The sequence below is a fragment of the Mastomys coucha genome, unplaced genomic scaffold, assembly GCF_008632895.1.
Source record: "Mastomys coucha isolate ucsf_1 unplaced genomic scaffold, UCSF_Mcou_1 pScaffold3, whole genome shotgun sequence".
In the NCBI taxonomy this organism is placed as follows: Eukaryota; Metazoa; Chordata; class Mammalia; order Rodentia; family Muridae; genus Mastomys; species Mastomys coucha.
The window spans coordinates 50983303-50999483 of NW_022196909.1; the positions used below are offsets into that span (position 1 = coordinate 50983303).

Here is a 16181-nt window from a genome sequence, read left to right on the forward strand (position 1 = left end):
TGAAGTGGAAACTTAGGGATTCTTTGGAAAGTCAGATGTGTTGGCAGATGGAGTTTTGGTGGGGTAAACACATGAAGGAATGCTTTCCTGAAGGGGATACTAGTAAAAGGATGTTTTGCTAACGCAGACACACGAAGGAACATTTTGCTGAAGGACACACAGGTAAAAGGATGTCTTGCTAGAGCAAACCCGTGAAAGGACTCGTGATGAAGGATTCTTCACTCATTACATATCTGTACTGATCCATCTTATTTGTGTGGTTGGCTCCTTTTGTCTGGAGTCCATAGAGAGAAATGCACCAACAATTCCTGGTGGTGTGCCTGCAGCTTCTTGCTGCTTCCTCAGACTGGCTGATTGGCAGAGCGCTGTCATTGGATACAGACTCACGTGGAGTTTTGCTAAGGCACACTCATGGGCTGAGGCAAGACAAGTGACGGTTGGAGGGAGTATAAATAGCACTCAACGGACTGTGAGAGGGACTTGCCTGTAGAACAAGGTTTGCCACACTTCTTGATCTTCGATTTGTTGAGCACTTGTAGTGTTCCTGGTTGTCCTAATCTCTCCTGCTGACTCCTGTCAATTTGGCTGAGTCCTGGCTGTTCTTGCAGGGTTGTGCCACCACTGCTGATTCATGTTTGGTATCCAGACTCTACCGAACTGAACTGCTGGTAGATGGCTGAAGTATTTGCAAGTGTATCGAGCTGCTGTTGCTGACTTGTGAACTGAACTGCTTATCTGACAACACAGATGGGATTTGCTCCAAAGAACAATTTCTAAACAGGTTCGCTTTGCCTGAATCCATAACCTTTCTTTCGCACTACCTCAGATGGGTGGTAGGCTAGAAAAGAGGTTAAAGCATTTACGAAACATTATTAAAAGTGAGGTTGAGAAAAATGTAAACCTACAGTATATCATCTTGTCTCTCCTCCCATGACAGACTGTTCTTTCCAAGTGTGAGCCAAAATAAGCCTTTATCTCAGGTTGTTCTTGTCATATATTTTGTTGTACCATCAAGAAACATAACCAAGTTTTCTGAAAGCAACTATTTTTCTGATCTTCAATTTCCAGTGTTAGAATAAATTAGCTCAAAATTCACTATTAATCTCCGAAGGTACGTTTTTCATTCACACATTATTCAAGATTAGTTGCAGATCTGTACACTAGGATCTAGGACGACAAAGCATTCTTTGTGAATTTCTCTGGTTGTCATGACAAATCTGGAAGAGCAGCAGGTGCTCTTATTCACTGAGGTATCACCCCAGGTCCAGTGACCTTGTTTTGGTGAAATGAGACAAATTCAGTGGAGCCTGATACCACATCTGGCTCATGCTATCTGGAGATCAAACCCAGGGCTTTCTGTGTGTTGGACAAAGCACTATACTAACTGAGCTACATCTCAGCTTTCCCCTCCCCTGCTGCCTCTGTTTTAAACCTATATGATATTTGTACCATAACTCTTTCTTTCATTCTATAACTCATAAGATGAATTAAATACCTGTCTTCTGTGAGACCCCAGTATATGCCTGATCCCTCAGTAAGTGCCTAACACCTTTTACACTTTTTGCTTTTATTTTGCATGTATGGATATTTTGCCTGCATGTTTGCCAGTGTGCCACATGCATGTAGTACCAGTGGAGACCAGAAGGTGGCAACAGACATTCTGGAACTGGAGTTACAGACTGTTGTGTTAAACTAAGGTACTGACTGATTGAGTTATTTAATAGTTTATGTAAAGCACCAAGAGTTACTCACTTCTTAGCTTAACCTCACTTGCTACCTGGAACAGAATGACCTGGCGAAGTAGCTGAAACAATGCCTCATTGCCCTTAGTACTGGTTCTCAAACTGTAAAATTGCTTTTTAGCCCCACCATTTGGTCTTATATAATGAGTATAAAATGAGAATGCAAACCAGAAACAGCCTTTCAGGAGCTAGCCTGGTTTTGGCCTCTGGTGTTGGTGTGCTTTGTCCAGAGATTCCCACTAGGCTGTGTGGCACAGTGTAGGTGCTGGGAATTAGACCACAGTTCTCTGGAAGATCAGCCAGTGGTCTTCAGCTGAGCCAGCTCCTCATCCCCACCTGACACCTTTTTAACCCTCCACACAGTGACTGTAAAAGTCTTCTGTTCACATTGTTACAATAGGTATTTTGTTTTTAAAACAGGCCACTGATCCCAGCTTATTTCATAGATATATTTTGATAGAAGTAGAATTACATCTATCCCTTCCTTTCAAGTTCTTCCTCTTAATAGCTTCACTTTTTTAATTCCTTTTTTTCCTCCCCCTTCCCTTTCTCCCTTTTGCTCTGGTCCTACTCGCCCCATCCCATAGGTTATTTGTTTTTCCTTACAGATGGTTGTGAGCCACCATGTGGTTGCTGGGAATTGAACTCATGACCTACAGAAGAGCAGTCAGTGTTCTTAACCTCTGAGCCATCTCACCAGCCCTCCTTAACAGCTTCTTTTTCTTTCATTATTGTTTTTAGCTATATCTGTGTAGGTAACAATGTATGTGTGCCTGTGTTTACACACACAGGTATATCAATGCAACATGCTGAGTCTGATTTTCTTGTTTGTGTTACTATAGTTTTAGGGCTGACCACTTTCCACTGGTCAGCCCATAAGAGGTTCATCCCTGGAGAGGGTAATTCTAGCTCAGCAATCATCAGTTGCCTGCAATTCCTCGTCTAGGGGTGAGGCCCCACAGAAGTTCATTCTTTGACTTTATCATGTTTTGTTACTATTGATCCTGTCTTGCTTATGTAGCTATTTCTAGAAGAGATTGTTTCACACTGGGCCTACTGCTGTTCTGGCTCTTTTAATCTTTCCATTCCTTCTCTCCAGCAGCATAGATGCAGGAGCTGTAATGTTGATATATCAGTGGGAACTGGCCTCCCCATGATCTGTTGATCTCTGCATTGTGCCAGTTGTGATTCCCTTTGTTGGTCTCATTTTGCTTCTTTGATGAGGGGTGGCAACTATGGTCATCCAAAAAAGATGGGTGCCACAGAAAGAACACAACTATTTTCATTGACAAAGGGCACTGTGTCATCTACATAGCAACACTGATACTGTATCTAGGAATATGTTTAACATTAATTTTGGGCTTATCAGTTTGTTTGTTTCAGCCTTCCACTTGGAAGGCTCCATGACCCTTATCTGAGGAAGTTAGGTCCTAGTTCTTCCTCCCAGACTCTAGGCTCCCAGAAATAAAACTCAGAGTCAAAATAGATTTACACATACCTTGGCTATATAGCTAGGCTGTTCCCTGACTAGATCAAAACTTAGAATAACCCATTTATTTTAATCTACATTCTGCCATATGGCTGGATATCTGAGCACATGAGCCATGATGCCATGATAGAGGCACCATTCTGTTTGTGTGGGTTTGTTGAAAGGTTACTTTCTTGCTTCTTCTAGGGTGTAGTTTTGCTCCTTATGTTGATGTTTTCCATCTATTATCCTTTGTAGGGCTGGATTTGTGGAAAGATATTGTGTAAATTTTGTTTTGTCATGGAACACTTTGTTTTTTCCTTCTATGGTAATTGAGAGTTTTGCTGGGTACAGTAGTCTGGGCTGGCATTTGTGTTCTTGTAGGGTCTGTATGACATCTGCCCATGATCTTCTAGCTTTCATAGTCTCTGGTGAGAAGTCTGGTGTAATTTTGATAGGCCTGCCTTTATAGATTACTTGACCTTTTCCCCTTACTGCTTTTAAAATTCTTTCTTTGTTTAGTGCATTTGGTGTTTTGTTTATTATGCAATGGGAGGAATTTTTTTTCTGGTCTGGTCTTTTTGGAGTTCTGTAGGCTTCTTGTATGTTTATGGGCATCATTTTCTTTAGATTAGGGAAGTTTTCTTCTGTAATTTTGTTGAAGATATTTACTGGCCCTTTAAGTTGGGAGTCTTCACTCTTTTCTATACCTATTATCCTTAGGTTTGGTCTTCTCATTGTGTCCTGGATTTCCTGGATGTTTCGGTTAGGACCTTTTTGCTTTTTGTATTTTCTTTGACTGTTGTGTCAATGTTTTCTATGGTATCTTCTGCCCCTGAGATTCTCTCTTTTATCTCTTGTATTCTGTTGGTGATGCTTGCATCTATGACTTCTGATCTCTTTCCTAGGTTTTCTATCTCATGGTTGTCTCCCTTTCTTATTTCTTTATTGTTTCTCTTTCCATTTTTAGATTCCGGGTGGTTTTGTTCATTTCCTTCACCTGTTTGATTGTGCTTTCCTGTAGTTCTTTAAGGGATTTTTGTGTTTCCTCTTTAAGGGCCTCTAGCTGTTTACCTGTGTTCTCCTGTATTTCTTTAAAGGCATTATTTATGCCCTTCTTAATGTCCTACATCATCATCATGAAAAGTGATTTTGGATCTGAATGTTGCTTTTCCGGTGTGATGGTGTGGCCAGGACTTGCTATGGTGGGAGACTTGGGTTCTGATAATGCCAAGTAACCTTTATTTGTGTTGCTTATGTTCTTATGTTTGCCTCCCGCCATCTGGTTATCTCTAGTGCTACCTGCTCTGGCTAAATCAGACTGGGGCCTGTCCTTCCTGTGATCCTGGTTATGTCAGAACCCCTCAGTGTCAAGCTGTCTCTGTGATCCTGTGATTCTGTGATCCTGTGATCCTGGACTAATTAGAGTGCCTTGGGAGTACAGCTTCCTCTGGGAATTATGGGACTCGCTGCAGAGATTGTGCCCAAAGTCTTCTCAGGGCACCAGCCTAGACAGACCAGAAGGAACCAGTGCCACTGATCTGGTAGAGTTCCTGTGTGCCTGAGTCCTGGTGGTCCCAGTTAATTCTTGGCGTTGGGACAGATTTTGTGTATTCCTCACCTCTGATCCTCTGATCCTGGGTGTGTCAGAGCACCTGGGAGTGGAGCTTCCTTGGGTGTAGTGGGACTAGCTGCAGAACTTGTGCCCAAGGTCTGCTTAGGGCATGACCCAAACAGACCAGAAGCAACCTTTGCCACTGGGCTGGTGGAGTTCCTGCATGCCTGGGTCCTGCTGGTCCCAGTACTCCTGGTGTTGTGAGAGATGTGTCATCCTCACCTCTGATCCTTAGGATCCTGGGCATGTCAGAGCACAGGGGTTTGGAGTTTTCTCTTTATGTCTCTTCTTTCAAAGTGCTGGGTTAAAGGCATGAAATGACCATGTGCTGTTCCAAAATATGTCTTTTATAAATACAATTTTAAATATTCTTTTTTTGTAAAAAATAAAAGGTATTGAAGAGTTTCTTGAGCAGCCTCAGCCTCCATTTTATGGAATCCATTCCCATTTAAAAGAATCAATGGCAAAACATTAGAATTGGGAATGGCAGGAATGGAGGATCACAGTAGCCTCCCAACATTCGGGTATGTCACAGCTCTGAACTCCTGTCCTCCAGGATTGGAGGATCACGGTAGCCTCCCAACATTTGGGTATATCACCAGCTCTGAACTCCTGTCCTCCAGGATTGGAGGATCACAGTAGCCTCCCAACATTCGGGTATATCACAGCTCTGAACTCCTGTCCTCCAGGATTGGAGGATCATGGTAGCCTCCCAGCATTCGGATATATCACCAGCTCTGAACTCCTGTCCACCAGGAATAGCAGTATTCAGTGTAGCAGGAAACTACACACAAAGAAAGTCATTGAAATGAGGACTTCTCTAAAATAGAGAAACCCCACTGCCACTGCCACTCAAAGCTTCTGGTTCTCTCCTACCCACCCACCCTGCATTCCTTTAAAATATAACTAATGAATGTATTCTCAGGCCTCTCTAATGTACAATGTAAATCAATCCATAGCCCACCAATCTCTCTCTAGGCAGCTAAGACACGGATGACATCTCAGCCCTCAAAGAATGCTTGTAATTCTGGACACTTGAATTCTTCACCATACATTTAACAACTTCTTATGCTTAAAATTTTTATGGGAAATTTGTGGTGATATTGACTGTTGGAGGGTGATTCTGTGCACCGTGTATTCAAATTCTGATTTCTGTACTTGGTTGTAGCCTAGACTTTGGTATTGTCACTATTAGGAACTATCACCTGACTCAGTATTTTATAAAATGTTTCCACCGTGTTCTTCATTGTCAGTTATCTTAGAACTGAATACCTAAAAGCTGGGCAGGAGAGGAAAAGGCTGCGATTTCAGGCCCAGAGTGAGGGTATTTCTAGGGTCAAATGGGAATATAAATAAGGAAGCAGGTAATATCTCTTAATATGAAAATTAATATTACCAACATATCCTAATCTATTGAAATTCAAAAGTATGAGGAATTAGAAATTTGTTGGCTATCATCCGGTGGTCTCTCTAATTTGGTAATTGGAGAAATAGGTCAATCCATATACACTTTCTACTTGTTTGTAATGATAGTGTCTTGCTGTGTACCATATAATGGTCTTGAAATCATGCTTCCCCTATCTCAGCCTCTCTATTAGTAGGATTTTTTATTTCATGTTTTTACACTAGGTTTTCAGAATAGCTTACATATTTCAAAATTATTTATACAGTCAAAAGAAATGTAGACAATTAACTTGGGAGGTGGCTTATAAGAGAACAACAAAGAGTGAGACTATATGCTTTGCTTGATGTTTGTAACTATTGTATCAATTTTGAAGACGAGAACTTTATAAGTTACTCTTTCTCTGAGATGAATGTTTTTCAAAATCATCACAGCCAATGAACCAGATTCTTACCCTCACCTAATGTCTGTGCCATCCTTCAAGCAGAACCTTTGTTCATTGAAACAATTGGTGAATGACTTCATGGATAGACCATCTTAATACATACACCATTTCTTAAACGAATGTAACTTGTTCTCTGTGGGCTGAGAATGAAGACAATCACTCTAGTCAAATAGCTTTGACCACAGCAGGAAATCTGTCTCCAAAAATCGTACCTACAATCCACTCCTTGGCATAGCAGAACTGTCAACTCTTAGCTTATCTACTAGGGAGGTAAAATCCTTTGATAAGGTGAGGGCATTGAAGTACAGTCTTATTACAATGAATTCCAGTGTCTAAAAATTGTTCTTATTTTGGGCTTATACCACAGTAAGAGCCAAGATTTTAAGCTCTACTAAAGACAAAACAAAACAAGCAAACAAACAAACAAAAAGACATCTATTTATTTATGTTCATTAAAAAAAGCTGGTAGTGATGTATTATTTTAAAATATACAGTTAATATGTCTGGAGTTATTTAAAATTTATATTGAGAAAAAGTATGTATTTTCAGTATTGCTACAGACAAGCATCTATATAAGACTGTTCAATTGATTGTTTTATATCAAACAACTTTTATACTACTCATTTTTATAGTTACAAAATTTTTATAAATTTTAAAGAATATGACAAAATAAAAAAACTCAAAAGGTATTGTAGGTATTGAAGGGGGGTCTCTGGGAGGAGTCGGGGTACAAAAGAGAAACAAGAATGTGATGTAACTCTATTTACTTAAAATATGTTTTTAAGTGTTAACAAATTCAAATAAATTGAGATTATGTATCTTTTTCATCATAATGCGATAACATGTTAATAAAACAAACAAACAAACAAGCAAACAAGCAGCGAAGAAGAGCTTGGCTAACATGGCAGGTAACAGGCCCCATGGCTGAAAAGGGGCCTAGTCCAGCATTCCAGGATTAGAATAGCTCAGAATTTGCCTGCTGTTGTACCAAAGTTGTTAATAAATATAAAGGTCTTTATGTCATTATTCAGAGCAAGGGCAGGCCGATAAAACTGATTTTTTTTTTACCAGGTAAAACTGATTTTCTTGATCATTTTTATTTAAACGTGTGAATCCTAAAAATATTTAAGGTCTTGGTCAAACAACGACCTTTAAAACTAGCATTTATGGACACAGTACATAAGCCATGTACAATGCTCTCCTACAGATGTAGATGCAGAGGACATCAAATGATCCAGTAACACTGCATGCAAGTCCACAGGGAAAACAACCTTGAAGAAGGGCCGCATGTGCAAATTTAGTAAAGAATCGAAGGTAAAACTACAAGGGGTCCAGTGGAGTGGACCCTGCTATTTATCATTAAGTTTTAATGACTTTGAGTGCATGGGTCTTTTGTCATTATGTATGTCTCTGTACCCCAAGCTCTCCAGAAAAGAGGTTGGGGTCACAATAGACTGGAGTCATAGAGAGTTGTGAGCAGCCATGTGGATACTAGGAATCTAACACAGTTTCCCTGGAAGACCGGACAATGCTCTTACCTGCTGAGCTATCTCTCTAGCCCACACCCCTTTTCATTAAGCTCATCATTCAGAAGGCAGATGCAAAGGGATCTTGGTGTTCCAGACCAGCTTGATCTTCATAACAACTTCCAGACCAGGATAGTATATATAACTATACCCTATCTCCAAAAAATATTCTGATGTTATTAATAAAAACATTTAATAGTTTATAAAATATTTTAAATTTCTTAAAATAAATTTTTATTACAATTATTATAATTATTTAATACTAATAAATACATTCTCCTTTGGCTGTTGAGATGGCTCAGCAATGAAAAGCACTTGCTATTTTTGCAAAGGACCAGAACAGGATTTCCAGCATAGACTTGCCAACTACAACCTTCTCTAATTACAGTTCCAGTGTTTATCTGATTCTTTGTCCTATACAGACAAGTGTATTCTATTACTGCCCCTGACACACTCATAAACATAATAGAGACAGAGACAGAGAAATAGACAGAGACACAGAGACAGTGATAGATAAACACACACAGAGATACAGACACACAGACACACAGACACAAAGCCATAAAAAAATATATAGCCTACATGTTTCTGTTAAGCTGACTTTTTTTGTTTGTTTGTTTGTTTGTTTGTTTTGAGACAGGGTTTCTCTGTGTAGCCCTTGCTGTCTTGGAACTCACTCTGTAAACCAGGTTGGCCTTGAACTCAGAAGTCTGTCTGCCTCTGCCTCTCATGTACTGGGATTAAAGGTGTGCCCCACCACTGCCTGGCACTGACTTTTTAAAAATTAAATAAAAGGTTGTTTTAGAAGAAGAAACAACCCATTAACTGATGGAAAAGATAAAGGTCCTTGCCAAAACGTAAGTATTGAAAAATAAAAAAGTATATTCTATTCACCATAATTATGCCTTAAAAAATAGTTTTCTTTTAAAATATCATTCTTACATGCAAGTAGTTACAATATCTTCAATAAGCCAAATGTCTCAAAGCTCTAGTATGGCTTGATAAAATCCACATAAGCAGAATTGCCTTGAGGTCCATTCACTTTCTAAGTGTGTAGGGATCCTGCCATGAAAATGGTTTGGAATTGCTGAGTCACTCCCCCAAACTGGACTCAGAAGGATGTCGTCAACAGGACTAGCCCAAGCTTTAGGGTACACATCATGTCCTTAGACACTGCTTCTAGGATACCAGTCCATAGAGGAGGGTCTGAGGTGGGAAACAGGACTCGAGAGAGTTCCCAGGAGTCCATCTTTCCATTACATACCCACCTGTCCCTGCCACTTCCATAGAGAAGTCTAGGAAAGGCGAGCAACCTCCCTGCTGTCAGGGTTATGAAATGAAGTGGGAACTGTCCGCATCTGTCTCTACTCATCACTCAGGATGAGGACCACTATGCTCCATGTCCTCCACTTCCTATGGTAGATGGCTCTGGCCCAGAACCCAACTAAAGACTACATGTCGCATCTGAAAGGAACTGGTTTGAGAAGTTGTACCATATAACAAGCCCAACCTCTATTGACACCTAACTGAATTCTCCTGGCTTTACCTGCTTGTCAGCCCTGTCCAACTTTCTACTCCTCCCCTTATTCTAGCTCTGAGTCTTAACACTCTTCAAGCTAGTGAACCTGCCTGAGGTCCCAGGAGAAAGGCTGGGGTCTCCCTGTCTGCAATGCTTCCAATTCATACTCCATGAGATATTTACATACCAGAAGGACAGTTGGTTATATTCACTGTTCCGTCGTGTCTCCTTGCCTACCTTGGGTCACAGTAATGGAGACACCTATGGTATAAGGAGCAGCAGATTCCTCATGATCCTCATTGACCCTATTGTCTCTCTGGCCACTGACAGGATGTTTTCTTTCCCCAGGTCAGAGATGAGGGTGCTATGATCAGGCTTGTGGTAAGCATGGTAGCAGTGGTTCCCGAGACCCTGAAGGAGGAAGCCCCAGGAGCTCATGCATCAACTCATCCAGCACATACAGTGGTTCCCCTGAGACCCTGAAGGATGAAGCCCCAGGAGCTCATGCATCAACTCATCCAGCACATACAGTGGTCTCCCTGAGACCCTGAAGGATGAAGCCCCAGGATCTCATGCATCAACTCATCTAGCACATACAGTGGTCCCCCTGAGACCCTGAAGGATGAAGCCCCAGGAGCTCATGCATCAACTCATCCAGCACATACAGTGGTTCCCCTGAGACCCTGAAGGATGAATCCCCAGGAGCTCATGCATCAGCTCATCCAGTACATACCTCCTCCATCTCCTTTAGGCTTTGAGGAGCTCCTGTATGGGTTTTCCACAGGTAGGCAAAGCAGCTACAATGCAGATGCACTGGCTTGTCACAGCTATACTACTTCCTAGGTTTTATAGATACCATTCACAAGCGAGTAAATGTATCTCTTACCCACACTAACAGTGTTCAGACAGTAGGTTTTAAAGCTCCTCCTGGAACTGGTTCCTAGACTTGGCCTTTCCTTCTTACTGTGGTTGGACAGTATCCCTGCTTTCATGGCCCAAACTTCTCAATTAGTGGCTCAAGTTTAGACATCGATCAACATCTTCCAATGTGCATATAGACCTCAGAGTTCTGATTAGGTAAAAAGAATAAAAGGATGATAATAAAAATGTTAGAGTCCAATGAAGGGTGGGTAGACCGCCTTCCTTTGCTTTGCTTTTGCACATGCTACACCACATATAGGAAGGTATTTGTTTGCAATGAAATTATGTTCAGAAGACCTCCCCTGCTGCTTCCCAAGCTCAGAGACCAGCAGTGGGCAGAACTCTATAACCATTCTTTTCTCAGCTCATTACAGGCCCTCCTGCCATCCACACAGACTATTCATTAGACTATCAGAGAGATCTAGCCAGTCTCCAAGTCTACCACCAGTTTTCCTTGGTTCAGTCAAGTGATTCCGTCTGGCTCAAGCAGGTAACTACAGGAATGCTAGAATCAACTTGTAAATGACTCTTCATGGTCATTCTCTCCACTTCTATGAGTGTTAAAGCAGCAGGCATGATCTGCTTCATTACCTCCACATCCAGGTCAAGAAAGTGGAAACCACAAATGGACTGTCTCCTGGCCTAAAGACCCATCAAAATCGGGGCTTCATGGGGCTGTGGATGTTTCTACTTCCTGCCCCTCTACCTTCTCCTGAGTCTTATGTTTGGTATAAATACAGGATTATGGTCCAGTTCCCACAACCCTCAGGCTTGGGCCTGGGAAGAAAGATACAGGGGATGTGATGATGGCCACAGACCAGCAACCCATATTCTGTCATAATTTTTGCTTATTGATATACCAGGAAAATTAAGATATGGGGACTTTTGTTCCAAGTTAGAAACAGTTTAAAATTCTATACATACCCTGCAGGTAGGTGCCCTAAGTACCAGGAACAAGGAAGATTCCAACCATCAGGCTTGTAAACATGAGACTCCAAAAAAAATTCCTTAAAAGATTGTTTTGGAATTTGGGAAACCCCGAGGAATCATACTATATGGCACAGGAAGAGACTCCAGGAATACACTTTATCATTCCCAGCAAGAAATTGGCCAGGATTGCTGGTAATGCTTAAACATGCTTCCTCTATATTTTATAGGGATAAGAACTACCCAGACTATAAGCCTATTTATTGACAAAACTCAGTGGCTGAGGGAAGCCCAAATAAATATGAGAGGACTTGACCTAGGCACTCCCCCTTATTCTGACACCTGCTTTTCTGCCCTGTTAGTAGATTCATCTGGATGACAGTATTACCAAGCCCTGATATGATTTAATGGTCATGTACTAATGGCTTGACTAGAATGTCTCTTTTAATGCTTTTCAAACTCAGTAGACAGGTTCATCAAGACCTTGCAAAAGTGGTTCTACATAATGGGAGTGCTTGGACATGAGTATCTTTACCTCCAGGTGAAGTTGCTTATTGTGTCAAGGTGGCCACAGGCCAGAAATTGCCTATTTCATCTGCAGTCAAAATACTGTCCAGGAAAAGGACGCTTTATGTAGAATAGTCGACAGCTAGCTCTGCCAAGACAGGGTAAACATCCCTTCTTCATCCTGCTTTCCAAAGGTCTGTCAGATGAACCTGGGCCAGATGGCTGAAGACTGATGCTCCAACATTTTGAAGAATTAGGGGGCTGTCCAGGTAGTCAGCTGTCTCTGCGATTGTTTAAGTCTGAGAAACTATGCTTAGTGCTTCCTATATCCAGGTAATGTTTAAGTCATTCTCAGATTTGTGTTGGGGTTGAGGACTAGCTTTAGTCCCATAATCAAACTCGTGTTGTTTAACATTGAGTGAGAGGTTATAGAGTGGAAGACATGGTTTTCAGATGGTTTTACTGGCTAAAATGCAAAAATAATCTAGGGATAGAGTCATAATTCTTAATAATAATCTTAATTAGTTAGGAATGATGGTAAAGTGCTGTTATGTAATTGACCAATATGATGGACTGGGTGTCATTTGTATATCATACTGTGTAATTTACATGATTGTTATGGTTTTGTTCCATGTATATCTGGAGAAGAGCTTTTTCAGGTTTTTTCTTTTTCTTTTTTTTTTTAATTGGAGAGAAAGGTGATGTGTAGGGGTGGTTCTGATGCTAAGGTCCTGTTCCCCACTGGTTTTTGATCTGTCAGTAAAGAAGCCATGGATCAGTTGCCGGGCAGAAGGAATAGTTGGGATTTCTGAGTCCCTGGAAGCAAGAGACAGATGCAAGGGAGGAGAGGAGTGCTCATCATTTTTCAGAGAGTGAAAAGCTAAGCAGCCATGTGAGATCTCGAGCCGAGCCTTGGCCTATGTCTGTTCCTATAGGCGGGCGGTTAGGGGTGTTTAGCTGGGACTCAATGTCACTGAACAACTAAAGTTGATGGCAAGTGGAGAGTTATGGAGCTAAGAATATTGGTAAGGGCATGCTTTTCCAGGTGAGAAATAGTAGCACCCAGAAATTATGTCAAAATGCAAGTTGAAATTGAACAATTGTGTGTGTCTGTATCATTTATCCATGGATTCAAGGGAAGCTGGGTGGGGACTGGAAGCATCCCACATTCCTGAAGCTTAGTCAGGGTAGCAAAAACTACATGCAACAAAATATCACATATTTAATATATTTAATATTTTATGTAAGTATTATAATATGTAATCTGTGAATATATTACATATATTCTTCCCGTTTATTTCAGTGAAGTCCTATTTCTACACTACAAATGATAATAACATGTTAAAAAAACAGGATCAAAGTCCAAGAGATCTCTAACGGGGAAGATGAGGATGTAACAAGCAGAAATGTTCACATCTCATTGTATTTTGGAACAGTTGTTGCTTTTTGTAAACATTCTGCTTTCATGCACATGTCATGTACTTTATTACTTGTGTGTTCAATGCACCATATGTTGAAATCTCACACTTCCTCACACAGTGAACATGGACTGATAAGATGTCCATTATCATAAGTTCCCTTGATTTAGATTAATTTCTAAAACTGTGCATATTCTGACATCACAATGTTTGAGAATTGCTGATTGATTGGTCTCTGCGATGAGCTCAGAGGATACTGTGTCCAGGACGAGGGGAACAACAATCAGGGCAAGCCACTTGTTCCTAGACACTGCTCTTAGGTTCCCAGTCCCCAGCACTGCATCTGAGCTGGGGGAGGCAGGGCCCTACAACTTCCTCTTCTAGGAGTTCACCTTTCCATGACTCAGCCCAATGGTTCTGTATCTCTACCATTGAGACTTCTTAAAAACCAATCAGCCTCCTTCAAACTAAGATTTATAATACACTGAACAGCAGAGACTCAGTCTCCACTCTTCAAGCAAGATGAAGACCTTTGTCCCTGAGGCTCTCCTCCTGATGCTCCTGGATTGATGACCTTGACCCAGCATCCAGAGGGAAGTGGTGTGTCAGGAGGGAGAGGACCTCACCTGGAAGAGCAAAAGGAATGTATCTCTCCTGGGGCAGCATCAGGGAAACCCAGTCCCCAGTTTAGCCCAGCCATCACCTTATGCTCCTTCTTCATTCTGCATTCTGAGTCTTTCCCCTGCTCCACTCCAAATCTAACCACAACCCATACTTGCTTGAGATCCTGGGAGAAGGGTTTGATTTTTACCTTGGGCTGCCTAGTAGGTTCACACTCTCTGCTGTATTTTCAAACCCTCCTGACCTGGATTGACCTCTGCTACTCCAGTTCATTTTGGTTGGCTATGTGGATGGCACACAGTACTGGAGATAGAACAGTAGAAGAGAGTCCAGATTGGACCCATACCTGCCATTGTTAGAGCAGCAGGAGACAGAGTGCTGGGAGAGGCAGACAGAGAGTCCTGCATCTCAAAAAGCACTTCACAGAAGAACTGAGCAAAGTGCTCCACCTCTGCGGCCATAAATGCAACTGGTGAACTGGTAAGTGAATTCCATCAGAAATCCCAACTTTCCAGGTCACCCAGGGGTTACAGCTAGGCACTGTGGCTGAGCTTTACCCACAAAATCTGACCCATCAAGACTGTAGGATCCACAGCACCATTTTCCTGGTTTATATCCAAATCTGGTGTTTAGAAAGCTACTTGGGTACTCATTTTAGGGTCCTACCAATGGCTGAGCCCAGTAAGAATGGCTGAGAGAGGGATCTTGGCTAGAATATCACACAAGCTAGTGACTGTGTAATTGCATTGTGCTCTTTGGAGGGTACTACCACTACCACCAAGGATACTAAGAACGAATGCTTAGAATGGCCACAATTACAACACTATCAACAAGCGCTTGGACCACAGTCTATAAGGCAGCTGAGATCCTTCGGAGTGAGTGGGTGGAGGAAAGTTGGGCAAGGGTGATGAAACCTTCCCTGGAGCTCACTAGCATGTAATTGCTTCTCACACAGATGGACTGTGGAAAGGAGATTTTCCTGAGAACAAGTAAGGATGAAAATACCTCCATCTGCTCTGAGACTGTAAGGTACTCTGCTAAGGTCTTCAGAATTGTGTGGAACCTCCTTCCTAACATGAGCACTCTCACTGTATTGAATCCAGTTTAGGATGCAGCATGACCAACCCACACCTGCCCTGCAGTACCCAAGTAAAATGCTGGCAAGGTGTTAGCTAGTAGTGTATTCCCTGCACCTGGGAGGTGGAACAGGGCTCTCAGGTGCTGGCTAGGTAGTCTAGATGACTTGATAAGCTCAGTGAGACACAGTTCCTTCAAAGAATTTAAACACTATGCAGAAGGATGAGGCCTGCAGTGAACTTCTGGCAGCTTCCTCCACCACAACACACACACACACACACACACACACACACACACACACACACACAAAACATACATATACAGAAGTAAAAAATCAAATTAACCATGAAACCAGTGCTTTCTCTCAAGAACAAGTTTGGGGTAGTCATGAAGTTGCCATGCATGCCCAGCAGTGGTTTGTACAAGTGTTTGCACTGTTGCTGTGACAAAACACCGTGACCAAAACCAACTTGAGGAAGAGGCTATTTCATCTGGCAAGTCTCAGGTCACATTTCAACATGGTGGTAGTTAGGCCATGAATTCAAGGGAGGACCATGGATACAGGAGCACTCTATGGAGGACTGCTGCTCAGTCTTCTTTATACATAATCCTGGAACACCTGCTCAGCAGTGACTTGGGCCCTTCGATATTTATCATTAAGTGCCTTTCAGACTTGCCTAGAGACAATCTGAGGGAGGAATTTTCTCAACTGAGGTTCCTTTTCCTGTAGAAGCATAGCTTGTGTCAAACTGACAAAACTAAAACATCCAGGACACTTGGTTGGAATGAGAAATGTCCCCTATAGACTCAAGTGTTTGCTCACTTGGTCTCTCCAGCTGATGGAGCATTAGAACAAGTTATGAAACTTCCTGACCTGGGGCCTAGCTGGGAGAATCCTTTACATCCTGCAAATCTTGCCTCACAGCTCACAGCTCACCCTCCCATTGAGGCCATACTAAACATTCTAAGAAACAGTCACCTGACCTGTCCCTC

At 41.9% G+C, this 16181-nt stretch overlaps 1 long non-coding RNA gene across 7 annotated transcripts in view; it reads left to right on the forward strand.

The window, feature by feature from the left end:
- Positions 1–16175, forward strand: part of LOC116074670 — a 30555-nt gene extending 14380 nt beyond the window's left edge. The window contains exons 1-5 of one of the 7 annotated variants that reach the window (XR_004112232.1): positions 9–781; positions 1609–1697; positions 7880–7986; positions 10066–14591; positions 15067–16175. This is a non-coding gene — a long non-coding RNA (uncharacterized LOC116074670). Of the gene's footprint in view, positions 1–8; positions 782–1608; positions 1698–7879; positions 7987–10065; positions 14592–15066 lie in introns of those variants that run through there. The other 6 variants (XR_004112231.1, XR_004112236.1, XR_004112235.1 and 3 more) reach the window with 6 other exon arrangements.
- The last annotated feature ends 6 nt before the right edge of the window (positions 16176–16181 follow it).